General features: G+C 51.8%; 1 long non-coding RNA gene across 1 annotated transcript; it reads left to right on the top strand.

The window, feature by feature from the left end:
- The first annotated feature begins 13,312 nt into the window (after nucleotides 1-13,312).
- LOC144098222 (uncharacterized) lies at nucleotides 13,313-13,839 on the top strand. The gene is made up of 3 exons (XR_013307144.1): nucleotides 13,313-13,553; nucleotides 13,660-13,721; nucleotides 13,808-13,839. It is a non-coding gene; the product is annotated as an uncharacterized LOC144098222 (long non-coding RNA).
- Nucleotides 13,840-17,401: the final 3,562 nt, after the last annotated feature.

Here is a 17,401-nt window from a genome sequence, read left to right as displayed (position 1 = left end):
CTCGCTGCCGCGGATGCGGCGTGGCCAATCCTCCTGAGACACATAGCTGCGAGCCTGAGTGTGCCTTGTGCGGTAAGGGCCATGAACTGGGCAGCAACAAATGCCGCGAAATCTACCGCACTCCATACATTGTCAGCAAACGCCGCTGGGAACAGGAACGCCAACATCTGACCCAGCATAGCCAAGAGTCGCCGCAGTCTAAAGAGCGACGCAGCCGCTCCAAAAGCAGGGGACGAACAAATTATAGACATCGATCCAGCTCCTTTCCACGACTGGAACCGAGAGGCCGGTCCGCCTCCAAATCCAGGATTCCTTCACACCAGCCGCGGAACCCCGGTTTGAACCAGGACGCCATCGGCACGCAAAAGGTAGGCTGGGCAGATAAAGCCTCCCAGAAATCTAACTCCAACCCCTCTGAGCTAGCAGACCTGAAAGTGCTGGTAGGGAAATTACTTCGTGAGGTCGAGGACCTAAAGAAAGAAAATGCCGCTCTAAAACAGCAACAAATGCCGGCTGGGTCACCGCCTACGACCGATGGCGCCAATAAACCTACCCCCTCTACCTCCGCCGGAGCGGACATGCATGCTGAATCAACGCGGGCACCCCCCGCCTAAGCGAAAAGCAGGCGATTCCCTGTCCGAAGGCCAAACACTAGCCGACACCATTCACAAAATTGAAGAAGCGCAAGCGCAGACTAACAGCACCCTCATTCAAGTGCAGCTTACAATGACTTCAATCATGGAAGAATTATGCAGACACCGGCAGGAATTAATTAACTTAGGCAGCAGGAAGCAGAAAGCAGGCTCCTTCCTCACAAAATTCGCAAACCCGCTTCTTCTGAAGCGGTATCCGACTAGCAACAACATGGCGCCACAACCCAATTACACCATCTGGCAGTGGAACTGCCGAGGATTTAGCCGCAAACGAGCTGTACTCCAACAATTCCTCAACAATAGGGACGGACCGGACTTAATCGCACTACAAGAGACACAAACTAATAGCAAGCTAGCTGGATATCAATCCTTTTCATCGGGGGGTGGAACGCTTGGAGTCACGACTCTTGTCAAACGAAATATTGCGGTAGTACAGCACGATACCCCAGTCACAAATGTCACACACGTGCTAGTCGAATTAATTCCGCCTAGGAAACCCGACCACAGTCTGTTTGTGCTGAATGTCTATAGCAGCCCAAAGTTACGGAAAGCAAGCTTCGGCCCGCTTTTTCAGGCGACCCTGAAGCTCGCAGGCAATCACCCCGTCATTTTCACGGGAGACTTTATTGCCCAACACCCGGCTTGGGGTTACGCACAGGAGGACATTAAAGGTAGAAAACTGTGGCTCACCGCACAACAGTGTGGGTTGACTCTTCTTACAGATCCACTTGTCCCCACCCGCTGCGGTAACAGTGTTTCCAGGGATACGTCTCCCGATCTGACTTTTGCTAAAAATTCGGGCACTCCAACATAGATAAACACTCAACAAAATTTCGGCAGCGATCACTACATATTGGAAATAGTGACCTCAACTGGCCCCAAACGTCGTAGCGCTCGAGCCCCCACCCTTGTCGATTGGGACGCGTTCCGCGCTAAAAGAGCCGCCCGAGAAGCTGATACCCCCGAAATACTAGACATAGATATATGGGCACAGGATCTTTGTCAAGATGCCAAAGCAGTCACCCATACGTTAGACCAGGCTGACCACCTGGAGATTGCGGACAGCCGGCTTCTTCACCTATGGGAGGCAAAGAGTGGACTCGACAACCGACTCAAACGACAGCGGTGGAACCGCAATCTGCGCAGAAGAATAGCTACGCTAAACAAGGAGATCGAGGATCATGCAGCTAAACTTACTCAACAAAACTGGGATGACATATGCAACCAAATGGATCGCAATATGGGAGTCTCTAAGACTTGGCACTTGCTCCGTCATCTACTTGACCCTACAGGTAGCAGAACCACCCAGAGGCAGAACCTGCAGAAGCTTGTGCATGAGTATGCAGGCCCACCAGAGGACCTTTTCCTTGAACTTAAAGATAGATATATTGGCAATGCTCCTATCCAAGCCTTCCCAGATTATGCTGGTCCGGAAAACACGCAGCTCGACTCCCCCATTACTGTGGATGAGGTTAGGGCAGAGATTGCCAGGCTAAACTGCAAATCCGCCACTGGCCCCGATGCAGTATCCAACAAGATCCTCCGCAACCTGGATGAAGTGTCGCTACAATCACTAACTGAGTATATGCAGAAATGTTGGTCGGAGGGCTCCATCCCACAAATATGGAAAACGGCAGAGATCATTCTCATCCCAAAGCCGGGGAAGGCACTCAGCCTTGAGAACCTCAGACCGATTTCGCTCACGTCTTGTGTAGGTAAGCTCATGGAGCACGTAGTTCATACCCGCCTCAACCGGTTTATGGAGGAGAACGAGCTGTACCCTCCAACCATGATTGGATTTCGACCAAAACTTTCTACGCAGGATGTAATGCTTCAGCTCAAGCATCAGATTATTGAGGCAAAAACGCGGGACACCAGAATAATTCTTGAACTTGACCTGGAAAAGGCCTTTGACAATGTCAGACATGATGCGATCTTGGAGAACCTACATGAACTCGGGGTGGGAGCCCGCACCTTCAACTATATCCGCGACTTTCTTTCAGGTAGAAAGGCGCATTTTCAAGTAGGAGGTCTCCACTCGCATGACTTTCCCCTCGGCAACAAGGGCACCCCGCAGGGATCGGTCCTATCACCATTTCTCTTCAACGTTGCAATGTTGAAACTTCCACGCCTATTAGCGCAGGTTCCGCAACTCCACCACAGCCTCTATGCTGACGATATCACCTTGTGGACCGCCGAGGGCAATGATGCCGAAATCGAGGAGAGACTACAGCATGCAATAGATATCGTGGGGAACTATGTAGACCCTAGGGGGCTGCGGTGCTCTCCAGCCAAATCTGAATTTCTCATATTCCGCCACATCAGATCCCTTGCGCAAACCCCACCGGCCATCGAACTCAGTATTCGCGGAGTCCCCATTCCTCGAGTGCCCAAAATTAAAATCTTGGGCCTAATTCTACAAGAACACGGCTTCAATGGTGACGTAATTCGGAAGCTACAGGGAACCTCGCAGCAAATTATGCGACTCATTCGCCGCATTAGTAACCGCCACTCGGGCTTGAAGGAAACCAATACTCTCCGTTTAGTACAAGCCTTTGTGATAAGCCGCATAGCTTACGTATGCCCTTACCTACATCTCAAGTCAGCTGAAAAAGAAAAAGTGGAGGCCATAATCAGAAAATGCGTCAAACAGGCAGTTGGGCTACCCATGCACACAGCGACTGAGAAAGTGTTAGGTCTCGGTAACCGTCTCGCAGTACGAACGACTATCGGCCACACCAACTGGCAGACACATTCTGTCCGCACTAGGCATAACATACGAACGACAAGGCGGACCCACAACTGACCTTCCCAAACATATACGCCAGCTTCTGGTCATTCCTCCACTACCTCGGAACATGCACCCAGATTTCCACGCTGAACGTCGTACAGAGAGAGCCAAATCATTAGGCAAACGCTTTCTTAATGATACCTCTGTGGTATATGTAGATGCGGCAGATTCTTCGGCTGACAAGATGGTAGCTGTGGTCACCACGGAACGTGGTACACTCGTAACTGGGGCACTATACGCACTCAGCACACACATGTTGGAGAAGAAACAGCCATTGCTCTAGCCATTGTGGGATCCTCGGCAGAAACCATTGTCAGCGACTCAAAATTGGCAATACGTAACTACACGTTTGGAAGAATCTCCCCACAAGCAGCACGGATTCTGCTAAATTATCAGCCCACGCGGCGCATTCGCCTAATCTGGACGCCTGCTCATGCTTCCCTTGCTGGTAATGAGGCGGCTCATAACCTAGCTCGAGAACTGTCCCGCCGAGCTGGGTCGTGCAGCCCAGCCGCCCTATACTCTGGCAAGGACAGGTTGTTTTCTTACAGAGAAATCCTGTAGCACTACAGGCTTGCAAGACTCAGATTCCCCCCAGCAGATAAAACGCTCTCCAAGCAAAAGGCCAAAGCCTGGCGTAAACTTCAAACTAACACCTATCCAAATCCCCAATTGTGTAGCTTCTATTCGGAAGGACTCTACTCAAACAAATGCAAAAATTGTGATGCGAAAGCCGATCTAAATCATATGATCTGGAACTGCCCGCAGTCCCTACCCGCGAGTCACTTCATTACCGACTCTGCTCATTGGGCGGCTCTATTGCTCAGCCCCGACCCGGGGATACAGATCAAGCTCCTCCAGCTGGCTGAAGACGCCGCCGCTGCCCAAGGGATAGCGGCCGCCGTTTAAGCGGGGGGCGACTTCGTGTCGCTCCTCTATATCCGCTGGAAATAAAGTTTCACAACCAACCAATCTTCCTCCGTCACCCTCAATTTTGAGTCCATGGCCCTCTCTAATCCTCATTCTCAATTCCAAAAATTTGCTGGGCCTCCCTCGCCTTCACATCATCGGCCCTCCCTCACCTTCCTCCTCACTATCAGTCGTTTTAAAATTCGAGTTATTTTGAAGCGAAAAGCTTCACAACGCTAGTCAACACCGCGCTTCGCGCGAGCCGGCGTATGTCGTCGCACGAGTGCCGTCACGCATGGAGCAGTTTTTCTTTCTCTCTCTCGCTCCCTAGTCACTAGTGTGCATGCGCCACCAGTAGCACCGAGCCACAGGTGTCCCGCCGCTGCGCAGCGCCGCGCCTTTCCTCAAAATCCAACTTTCTATTTTCAGTTTTCTCTTTCCTCTTTCTCCCTCCTTTATCCCTTCCTTTACGGCGTGGTTCAGGCGTCCACCGAGATATGTGAGACGGTTACTGTGCCATTTCCATTCCTCAAAAACCAAACAAAACAAGTGAGCCGACGGCGTTCATAGAGTTCATTGGCGTTGACAGCTTTGCAAAGACCGTTCATTTTCACGAAAGGAAAGGCGCACAACCGGCTCTGTGGGCTACTTGGAGACCTAAATCTCGCTTTCGCTTGGTATATCCTGCATTAGCTGGGCTAATCTACATTTTTTTTGTGTTTTCGGCAACTTCTGGCGTTATTGCTGACTAATAAAGATATAAGACAAGCCTCAAGGTACTACTGAACGAAAGCCTACATGCTTATATTGTGCGTGTACTATCGCCATGGAAAGAAATGCGGACAGAGCGGAGCCCAGGCGCTCCGCTGTTTGAATTTCTTTTGATCGCGCTTTTATCTAAATGATATGTTAGAGTCATCCCAGAATGACTGACGGACTACTCTATCGTCTTCTTCCTGCCACCGAAGTAAAACCGCGATGAAAAGAAATGCGAACAGTGGAGCTCCTAGGCCCCGCTCTGTTCGCATTTCTTTCCATCTCCCCTGTACGTGTGTTTAGTGTTGTGTGACGTTCCTTGTGTGTGCTACGAGGTTCCGCGTTCGACGGCGCGGCGTAGACGGAGACCCAGATGACAGCGGCATCATCATTACCCAGCCATGCTCATTCAGAGTGACGACCAGAACGAAGGGGTTTAAGCCCAACCGGACCCAACCGGACCCGCCGCCGCCGCCGCGGGGAAACAGGCTTTATCCTCCCCAATTGCCGTGGCGGTTCCAGGGGAGGCCTCCCGAGCACATCCCAGGACAAGGGACCACTTTCCCGGCCGGTGACCCGCGGGAACTGTCAGCGGGCCAGAGCGCGCCTTACCTTGAGGAGCGAGTGTCAGTTGATGGATGGAGAGCGGAGGCCGGTGACCCGCGGAAACTGTCAGCGGGCCAGAGCGCGCCTTACCACAGCCGACGCTATGCGCTACCTCGAAGATAACCTTCTTTCCCTCGGACTCAACACGTGAGGGGGGCGAGACCATAGGTGCGGTGGTATGTTTGTGCGCCCAAGTGAAAGCCCTAGCCCCCCTCCTTCCCCTCCGGCGTGGGCGTCCTCACCCTAGGGAGTGTGGAGAAGAGGATATAAAAATCGACAAGCAGTAGGAAGAAGGACGCTCAGGACGACATCGTTCGCCAAGAGGGCCTTCAGCGCCGAAGCCCGACGGCGTGCAGCTTCTGCCAGCAACCGCTCGAGCCCAACTCCGGAGCCACTCCATCGCCCCCATGAAGTCGTCGGCACGTAAGCTCGGACGCCCCAGCCTCTGAATCTTAATCATGTATAATTATTGAATATATCTGTTTGTTTAAACTGAGCCATACGGTGTCTCTTTGCCTCTCCGTCCCGTGTGGACCCGCGCATTATGGGGGTCATCACACTGGTGTCAGAAGTGGGGTCTCAAAAGCAAATGTCCTCTGAATGCTGCGACATTCATGACTTCAAAATTGTAATCAAAAGGGAATCACGGGACTGATTGTGGGACTTTTACCCCCATTTGAGAGGCTTGAGGCACCGGAGGGCTTGAAAAAAATGTCTTTATCTGAGGGAGCTCCCACTCCACAGCCGTCGCTCGGAGCAAGCATGCTGGCATTAGGAAGCGTCATTCCGACGTTTACGGGAGATAAGACAGGGGTTCCAATCTGCGATTTCTTTTCCATGCTAGAAGAGGTTGGGAAAATGGGGGGGATGGTCCGATGCTCAAATGCTGGGAATGGCGAGGTGTAAGATGGCAGGAGCTGCTCATGATTTTGCATGGCGAGACGAAAAAGTAAAATCCACAAAATCATTTGCGGAATTTAAGAAGCTCGCGTTTGAGCATTTCGACACTGAACCACGTCACGTGCGGGTACAGAGGTTCCGTGACGCCGGACAGATGGTAGGGGAGGACGTGCGAACGTTTGCGTCGCGGCTTCAGCGCTTAGCGCGCGATACGTTAAGCAGGGAGGAGGAAGGAGACCAGCTAAAGAAGAAATACGCGGAGGATATACTTAAAGAGGAAATGACCGCTTTGTTCGTGGCTGGTCTGCAAGACCCCGTGCGCCGGTTCGTGCTCTCGCGCAAGCCGAGCAATTTCGACCAAGCCGTGGAGGCCGCATTCGATGAGGAACGAAATGAGGCGTTAACGACAGCCGCAGCGAGAGTACGCGTCATAGAGAGAGCGGTGCTCAACCCTGAGGTTGCTCTCTTGACAGAGCGATTAGATCGCTTAGAACAGCTGCTATCTCAGCAGGTAGAACGCCAGGTTGAAGCGCGCGCTCAACAGCGCTCATTCGCTGGAAACCGGAGACCGCCACAAAGCTACAGGCGCGGTATTCGAGATTTTGAAGAAATCGTATGCTTCGCTTGCCAGGGTCGCGGACACATCGCCAGGTTCTGCCAAAACGTGCGCCGTGGGGAGCCACAAAGAGAAGCAGGCGAGACACGCCCTAAGCAAGCCTACAGCGGGGCTCCAGATACCGAGACAAAAAACTAGTTAGTCCTCCCCAGCCTGAGGAGCGTGGGGAGGGAGCAGTGGATGATGAGGTGGTGGTAGTTTGTGTGGCCGACGAGGCATGCCCTGTTGTGCGTTGCAAGTTAAATGGTTGTTGCATGGAATTGTTGATAGATACGGGGTCAAAGGTGACATTGCTTAAGGAGAGCAGTTTTAACACGCTTCGAAGGAAGGGGGACCGCGAGGTGTTGGAAGCGTCTGGTGGTATGGCAACCAAATTTGTAGGCATAACGGGGGATCCTCTTGGCATAAGTGGACTCTACCGGTTACACTTCTCTCTCGGCGGAATTGCATTGGAGCACCCCTGCTACGTATGTCCGGACACGGTGTCTGCCAAACGGAGTGTCAGGTATATTAGGGCAGGATTTTTTGAGAAAAGGGAAGGTAGTAGTCTCATTCTCTGAGGAAGAGGTTAATGCGGGCGGCTCAAAAGTTCCGTTTTTGAACAGGAGAGGGGCTGAGATTCGCATTACCGATATTGACACCCGTCAAACAGTGGGATCATTGGAGAAGGTATATTCGCGGGTTGCCGTCAGGCTGGTCGAGGAGGCGGTCGTCCTTCCTTGGTCGGAGCACATTTTGTACGCGTTTGTGCCTTCAGACGTAGAGAGCGGCGCCGTGGGAGTGCTTGAGCCGGTCGACTCTCTCAGCAATGGCCTGAAGGCAGCCGCGTGCCTCGTGACAGTTAATGACGCCCACAGAGTGCCCCTACGGGTGGTTAACTGTAGCCAGCAGCCACTGAGCCTTCCCAAGAACAAAACATTGGCTTTCTTCACCTCTGCGATAGAGAAACGTGAGCCCACCGATACGGTACTCGCAACTGTAGAGCATGCTAGTCCATCGGCTGCTCCAAAGGTGTCGTTCGATCTTTCTCACGTAAAATCCAGGGAGAGGGAGGCTCTGGCTGGTTTGCTGAACGACTACTCGGAGGTATTCGCCGCGTCCAACCTGGATTTGGGCTGCTGTGGCGTTATAAAGCACAGGATAGAAACCGGCACTTCATCGCCCGTTTACCAGCGTGCGTACAGGATTCCTTACTCCCAACGTGAGGAGATGGAGCGGCAGGTGCAGGACCTGATTGATCGCGGCATTGTCGAACACTCAAAGTCACCCTGGGGAGCACCAGCACTATTGGTGGAAAAGCCAGATGGCTCGTATCGATTGGTAGTGGACTACCGCAAACTAAATGCCGTAACTCGCATCGATCCATACCCCATCCCCAATATACAGGAGACGCTTTCTCAGCAGGGCTCTGCCAGGTACTTCACGGTAGTGGACATGGCGGCGGGATTCTGGCAGATAGCAATGGATCCGGCAGATGCCGAGAAAACGGCATTCAACACGCCCTCAGGGCACTATGAATGGAAAAGAATGCCGATGGGTCTGGCCAACAGCCCTGCTGTCTGGCAGAGAACCGCTGACGTTATCCTGGCAGGTCTTCTGGGGAGGCTGTGCTTCGTGTATATGGATGACATAATCATATACAGTGACAGTTTTGAGAACCATTTGCGCGATATTGAGCAGGTTTTGGTGCGACTAAGAGGAGCGGGTCTCAAGCTGAAGCCCTCTAAGTGCCAATTCCTCAAAAACGAGGTGAAATACCTCGGGCACGTTGTTTCAGCTGACGGCGTGCGACCGGACCCTGAGAAACTAAGGTGTGTCTCGGATTTTCCATCCCCGACTAGCGTCCGCCAGGTCCGGCAGTTTCTCGGCTTGATCGGTTACTACCGAAGGCACATAGAGGAGTTCGCCAAGCTCGCTAAGCCGCTCACCGCCTTAACAGCCAAAAATGTCGCCTTTCGCTGGGACGAAAACGCGGAGGATGCTTTTGGGGCCCTGAAAAGGAGGCTAATGAGTGCACTGCTGTTGCGCCACCCGGATTTCAATTTGCCCTTCGTTATGGCCACAGATGCGTCAAAGTTCGCAGTTGGTGCCGTGCTATCTCAGGTTATCGAGGGCAAAGAACATCCCATTGCTTTTGCTAGCCGACAGCTGAGCCCCACAGAGCAAAAGTACGGAGCTACGGAAAGGGAGTGCCTCGCCGTTGTCTGGGCAGTAAAGCACTTCAGATGCTACCTTTACGGCCGCAAATTCAAGCTAGTCACAGACTGCCATCCTCTGAAATCGGTGATGAGTGTCAGGGACCCTAGCTCGCGACTCGCTAGATGGACTCTACACCTGCAGGAATACTGCTTTGAAGTGGAGCACAAGTCAGGAAAGACACATCTGAATGCTGATGCACTCAGCCGCACAGCTGCCGTGGCAGCTATAGATGAGTTTGTCCCCGTAGTCGACCCCACCGAATTACGCACAGAGCAGTGCAAAGATCCTGACCTGAAGCGAATAATCGAAAGCTTAGAGGGCGCACCGTCTCACCCCGAACAGCTAGGTTATTTCATTGGCAAAGACGGCACCCTGTGTCGGCGCACGAGGCCAACCAGGAAAGGGAGACCAAAGAAAACCGCTTGGGAGAGAGTCGTCATACCTCGGTCGTGGACAGAAAGGGTTCTTCGCGCGTTTCACGATGCGCCATGCGCCGGTCATTTTGGCGTAGCGAATACACGCAGGCGTGTGGAGCGTTTGTACTTTTGGAGTGGCATGCGACAGGATGTTAGAGACTACTGTGCGAAGTGTCATTCCTGTCTCGAAAGAAAAACACCCAAGGGACGAAGACCAGCTCCAATTCAGCCGTTCCCTGAGGTTTCGGCTCCATTCGAGCGGACAGGTATGGACATAATGGGCCCATTGCCCACGGCCACTTCCGGAAACAAGTACATTTTAGTATTTGTCGATCACCTTTCAAAATACGCGGAAGCGGTAGCACTCCCAGATCAGAAGGCAGACACGGTTGCAAGAGCATTTGTCGACCAGATCGTGCTCCGACATGGACCCCCGAGGCAACTCTTGACAGATCGGGGAACGAACTTCGTGTCGCAGCTAATGAGGAGAGTTTGCGAGCTGCTTAAGATTGCTAAGAAGCAGACAACACCGTACCATCCGGCTTGCAACGGCGTGGTGGAGCGACTGAACCAAACCGTGGCCGGGTTCCTGTCGCATTTTGTTTCGCGCGACCAGCGGGACTGGGACTTGTGGCTCCCGTATGCAATGTTTGCCTACAATTCCGCAGCACACGAGAGCACGGGCGAATCGCCATTCTTTCTTCTCTACGGCCGAGACCCGGACCAGCCTAGTGAAGTGCCAGAGGGCCCCCGTCGTGTCCCATACGCTTCACTGGACGACTATAAGGTTGAGCTAGAATCGCGCTTGCAAGTGGCGAGGGACATCGCAAAGGAGGCCTTAAAGAAAGCGGCGAAGCGCAGGAAGGAGGTGCACGATCGCAGTGCTAGAGACGCGCCGTTTAATGTGGGGCACAGCGTGTACATTGAAAACTGCCAAAGGCAGATTGGGCTAGCTCGTAAGTTCCAGACGAAGTGGAGAGGACCGTGCGAGGTTGTCGAGAAGCTTTCTCCGGTAAACTTCAGAGTCTGAGACGTGAACCGGCGCTTGATAAGGATACACGCAAATCGCCTCAAGTCGGCACCGGTTCAGTATTCACGAAATGAGGAAAGGGAAAGCGCGGATTTTGATGGGGACAGAAGTGAAGCGGAGCGCGCAGATAGTTCGCAAGAAACGCCCTCTCCTGCATTTGTTCGGCAGGCGCCAGAGGTGACGGCCGGAATGCCACCGGATTTACTTCATGCATTGCTAGAAGAAGAAGCGCGCGAGGTTGCCGCGCAGATAACGCCAGGAGAGGCTCCTGCCACGAGCCCTCGCGAGTCCCAAAGCAGACAAAGGGTCACAGACTTACTTAGTATGACTCATGAAGGCCGATATCCGCTGCGAAATCGGAAAGCTAAGTCGGACTAATGGCGTAAACAGAGCGGAGTTGTGAACTGGTTAGAATTGTGTAATGCCACAGCTCATAACATTGCTATGTGTTAAGTTATCGGAGTTGGTAGTTAAACCTTTCTGTCATTAAGTAACACCTTCACAGGAGAGCATGCGGAGCGCATGCAGAACCTGCCCTACTTCCTTTCGTTATCTATATTTTTGTCTGTGCCGTGATCGTGCTAGAAGTGGGAGCTCCTTTGTAACTGTGGTAAATTTATTTCGTCCTGTTTGGACTAGAAAGGAGAGGCTTGGGTGCTGAGTTTCATGTTTATCTGTAAAAGAAGATCAGTGCTGCCCCTGGAGACGCCAGTTATGACAGCGGAGGCATATGGTGTTGTGCAGTGGTGTTGAGTGCAGCGAAAAGTGTTTTGTCGGACGCACTGTGCGAGGCGATTCAGAAAGACAAGGGGAGCTGCATGGACTCAAATGTTCGGAGAACATTCTTCTGGAGGGTGAGCGAGTGTGACGTTCCTTGTGTGTGCTACGAGGTTCCGCGTTCGACGGCGCGGCGTAGACGGAGACCCAGATGACAGCGGCATCATCAATTACCCACCCATGCTCATTGAGAGTGACGACCAGAACGAAGGGGTTTAAGCCCAACCGGACCCAACCGGACCCGCCGCCGCCGCCGCGGGGAAACAGGCTTTATCCTCCCCAATTGCCGTGGCGGTTCCAGGGGAGGCCTCTCGAGCACATCCCAGGACAAGGGACCACTTTCCCGGCCGGTGACCCGCGGGAACTGTCAGCGGGCCAGAGCGCGCCTTACCTTGAGGAGCGAGTGTCAGTTGATGGATGGAGAGCGGAGGCCGGTGACCCGCGGGAACTGTCAGCGGGCCAGAGCGCGCCTTACCACAGCCGACGCTATGCGCTACCTCGAAGATAACCTTCTTTCCCTCGGACTCAACACGTGAGGTGGGCGAGACCATAGGTGCGGTGGTATGTTTGTGCGCCCAAGTGAAAGCCCTAGCCCCCCTCCTTCCCCTCCGGCGTGGGCGTCCTCACCCTAGGGAGTGTGGAGAAGAGGATATAAAAATCAACAAGCAGTACGGAAGAAAAACGCTCAGGACGACATCGTTCGCCAAGAGGGCCTTCAGCGCCGAAGCCCGACGGCGTGCAGCTTCTGCCAGCAACCGCTCGAGCCCAACTCCGGAGCCACTCCATCGCCCCCATGAAGTCGTCGGCACGTAAGCTCGGACGCCCCAGCCTCTGAATCTTAATCATGTATAATTATTGAATATATCTGTTTGTTTAAACTGAGCCATACGGTGTCTCTTTGCCTCTCCGTCCCGTGTGGACCTGCGCATTATGGGGGTCATCACAGTTGTTTGAGCTAATACGTGAGACAAAACCTAGATAGTTACGAGTTGAGCCCCAAAATATCACTCTGTCTTTACTACTGAAACGCACTGCATGCATGCATCGGCCCTGCAGTTATAAAATTTCATTGTTATCTATATGCAATGCTCAAATGAGACAGCGCGTTGTTGTGTCTGTGTACAAAAACTAATGTACGCCAAGAATATTCAGAAAACAATGCAGTAGTGTTTGCCAATACAATTGCAATAAGTGCTAAATATAGAATGGACTCACAACAAGAAAAGTTTGTAGGTCGCTTAATTACCCTTACCCGATGACATTGCGATAGCACTGGGTCTTCTGAATTTCACTGCTTCTAATCTCCCGCCATTTTGTGCGGTGTGCGGCATGCTCGCCTGACTACGCTTCCATGCGCGCTGATGAAAGGGGATGAAGACGACATTTTCAAACTACAGCATGAGAGACTGGAAGTTTAACGCGCGTGAACGCGGGTACGTGACGAAGACGACGGCATCGCAGGCACAGCTTGGTCCGGCCGCTCTCCACAGGCGGGCGTGGTCTCACTGGGCGGTGACTGTTCGTATCACTAGCTTCTAATTGCTTGATTGTCTTTCGCTTTTGCAGGGGGCTTGCAGGTCGCTAGGGGCGCATGTCGACGTCCTCTCCTGGCCAGGGGATCTCCCCCTGGTCGGCCAGCCTCCCCCCTAACGAACTCCCCCTGGACGCCTTCTTTCGGGGTGGCGTCGGCACTATTCCCGTGGCCTTGGTTCCATCGGATGGTGGCGCCATTCGACTCAATAACCCGGATGCGGTTCAGACTGCGCTACACGCGATTACGCCTCACTTCTTAAAAATCTGTGATGTCCGGCAGTACGGCAGAGGAGGCGTGGTGTGCAGGTCGGCCGACCAGGCCTGCATCATGGATTTGTTAACGTGCACAGCTTTTGGAAGCCAGTCGGTAAGCGCATTTAAACCGCCGCACTTGGCGTGCTCTAAAGGTCTGGTGCGAGGGGTTGACCCACGCCTTAGCCCTAAGGAAATGCTAGAGAAACTCTCCTCCGCAGGGGTGATTTCTGTACATCGGTGCACTCGGGTCGTCGAGGAAACAAAACTTCCAACTGAAACGGTAATTGCCACTTTTGCGGGTCTCTCCTGTCCACCTGAGTTGAAGGTGTGGCCCCTGGTTTTCAGGGTCGATCCGTATTCTTCAAGGCCACTTCAATGCCGCAACTGCTGGAGGTTTGGACACAGCGCGAACGCCTGCAAGTCGAGCTCAAGGTGCAGTGTGTGTGGTGGTAATCATGACCGTGAAGGAAGGTGTTCGAAAGATGAGATGTGTTGCTTGTGCACTGGTAGTCACTCCGCCACATATTCTAATTGTCCTCCAAGGGCTGAGGAGGTTAAGGTGCTGGAAGTGTTAGAAAAGCGCCGGTGCTCAATGCGCGAGGCTATGGCTATTGTTAAGGAAAGGACGTACGGGTACTCAAGTGTGGCAGCACGGCAGACGACTGCGCTCGTGGATGCAAGCCTGTCAGATGCGATTGCTACAGCGGTTGAAAAGGCAATGACCAAGGTCATGGATCGGCTAGTGAATTCAGTAACAGAGTGCATATCGCAAGTCATGGTGGCGCAAATGACCTCTTCAATAATGACCTCCAATGCTGCGTTGAAGTCATCCGTGGATCCTGCAGTACCTACTGAACTCAGTGCGGAGACGCCTTCTCTTGCTTCAATGCAGCCGCAAAAAGAGTGTACGCCTCCAACTCATGTACCTGAAGTCACGACCGGAGCAATTGATGGGTGTGTTGATCTGATGGAGCTCGATGCTCGAGCTCAGAAACGTAGCCGGTCTCCTTTGGCCGTTGCTGGTCCGTCTAGCTCCCCTCAATCCAAAACAAAAAAGAGTAATTCAGGAAAAACTGGTCACCACAGCATTTTGGAAAAGGCAGTTGCTGCTGCAGATCTCTCGGCAGAATAGGGTCTCTGAGAGTGCTGCAGTGGAACTGCCGTTCCATTCAATCAGCCTTCACTGATTTAGTAACTCTTTCAAATCGATTTTCTCCTCATGTCATTGCGCTTCAAGAAACCTGATTGTCGAAAGAGTTTTCATTTCAAATGGAACATTATCGAATTTTTAGAATGGACCGCCCATCAAGGGGGAAGGGCGGTTTGCTTCTGCTGGTTTCATCCAGATTCTGTCACAAGGCACGATTGGTGTTCCAGCGTGTGGACGCTCATTGCGAAAATCAGGCAGTGGATCTTTCAGTTCCTGGTTTCAATCCCATTACTGTCGCAAATGTATATTTTCCATCTGGGGTTCATGACACACGGCCATTAGATTCCTTACTCTCTGTCAGCAGATCACATGTGTTGCTTGTTGGGGATTTCAATTCGCATCACTTGACTTGGGGTTATCGCACAGACCAGTGCGTTTGCGTTTATGGGATTGGGCTTGTGTGATTAACCTAAACTGTCATAACTCGGGTTTTCCGACCTTTCTCCGTGGGCACTCCCGATCAGCATTGGATTTAACGTTTTCAACCCCAGGGGTAGCAGTTTCCTCCTGGACTCCGGTTGACTCTGCAACAAACAGTGACCATTTCCCGCTCACTTTTGACATTGTGTGTCCGATGACTTCTATCGGCGGATTCAGTTGCACCCTAGTCGATTACAACAAGTTCAAAATTTCACTCAGTTCAGAACTACACTCTTTGCCGAATCTGTCTCAGGAGAGCAGGGTGTTAGGCTTATGCTCTATTTTAGATCGGGTACGGAGGCAATCAGAGTTTACAGTGTGCGATAGCATAGGCACTTCTCTGAGCCCTTGGTGGAATGCAGAATGTTCAAAGGATTATAGGCGGCGCAAGGCAGCCTGGAAGAAACTTATCCATAATCAATGTCCCCAGAATTGGATCGATTATAAGTTTCTTGCAGCTACCTTCAAGCGCACAGTCGCTAGGGCAAAAGAAAAATATGATGAAGAGAATTATGACCATCTATCAAAATCTAATAACAGACAAGCCTTGTTTCGCTTTCTGAGGTCAAGGAACAGGCTGCCACCGTCTCACAACATTCCCTCTAATGTGCTGACTCCAGTAGAGCTTGCCAGGTCATTTTAAGAAATTGGCAAAGGCTTGGAACACCGTTTTTCGGCTGCGCTCTCTCACCCACAACTGCTTGGGAATCACTATGATGATTTCCTTAATGTCTCGGTTTCTGAGCTCTGCCAGGTGATAAATCGGTTACCTTCTGCAGCTCCTAGTCCTGACCGTGTCCCCTCTGCGATGATTAAAATACTGTTCGACGAATCCCCCAATGCTATATTGGAGCTGGTAAATTACTCTATTAGAACCCCATGAATCCCGGATGTATGGCGTGTTTCCAAAATTATCCCGGTGCTTAAAAAGCCAGGCGAAGGGATGGTCTTAGACAACATTCGACCAATTTCATTGACATCGAATCTGGTGAAATTGGTTGAACGCGTGCTGTATGGACGAATCATGCCCATTATTACTGAAAAGGGACTATACTTAACCCCTGTCAGATTGGTTTCAAGCCTGGGTGCTCTATATGGTGTGCGCATACTGACCTCGAAAGTCGTGTCCGACTAGCGCCGGCGTCGACAGTATGCTGCGCTGGTAACTCTAGACATCTCGAAAGCGTATGACAGTGTCGAACATGGGCCTCTGATGTACAGACTACGGGCTCTGGGCTTGCCAAGTTATTTTGTGGAATGGGTGTCAGCTTTCCTGGCTGACAGAGAATTTTATTGTTGTCAACGCGGAGTTTCTACAAGGAAATTTCATCAATCTAGAGGTGTGCCTCAAGGTGCAGTTCTCTCCCCTGTTCTATTCAACCTCTTACTCAGTTCGATTCCGACTTCCCCTGACGTGACTACGTACGTGTATGCAGACGATATAGCTTTTTTTGCTGCTGCGAGTGATTTACATTCTGTGTATATGGTTTTACAGTCATATTTAAATTTCCTTGACCGATGGTTATCTGAATTACACTTAAGTCTTAATGTAAACAAGTGCGCTTTGTTACCTTTTCCGGTTACTCAACAGGTACACATTTCATTGTATTATCGTCATCATGACATTCCTCAGGTATGTTCCCTAAAGTATCTCGGGGTAACTTATGACTCCTCTCTCTCTTGGCGGTCACATATAGATCAGGTTGCTGCGAAAGGGATTCGGGCGGTAGGTCTTCTGCCAAGGATGAGTAGCCCTCGCTGCGGTATGCGCAGACATGCTCTTCTGCTGATTTACAAAATGTATATCCGGCCAATCTTGGAATTCGGTTGCGTTTTGTTTTCTGGAGCAGCTGCATACAAACTGCGCCCACTTCTGCTCTTAGAGCGAGAAGCTCTGCGCCTGTGTTTGGGTCTCCCTAAATACGTGGCAAACAGTGTTTTGTATCTGGAAGCGCGGGTGCCGTCTCTCACTGCAAGGTTTCGCCTTTTGACAGTACAAACGTTTTTAAAGTTTTGCGACTCGGAGCAGCATGCATCCGAGTTGATCTTCCTAGGGCAGCGAGCGTAGTTCTTGGGTGTCGGATGGTCTCGCCTTCAAACTCCCCAAATCTGTTTCGTTGAACCTTTGCTGGGCCCACTCAACGTGCGAATACCTGAAATTGTTCTGGTGCGGTCCATCCCCGCAACTGTGTCTATCATCTACGATGACATTTATCCATGTAATGCAAAATTACTGCCTTTCTCATGGTTAAATGGTATGTTGCAGGGTTATTTGTCGACCTTCAGCTCACATGTTGCAATTGCGACTGATGGCTCGGTGTGTGCAGAAA

The sequence above is a fragment of the Amblyomma americanum genome, chromosome 1 (assembly GCF_052857255.1).
Source record: "Amblyomma americanum isolate KBUSLIRL-KWMA chromosome 1, ASM5285725v1, whole genome shotgun sequence".
Lineage (NCBI taxonomy): Eukaryota > Metazoa > Arthropoda > Arachnida > Ixodida > Ixodidae > Amblyomma > Amblyomma americanum.
This window is presented reverse-complemented; position numbering and strand designations above follow the sequence as displayed.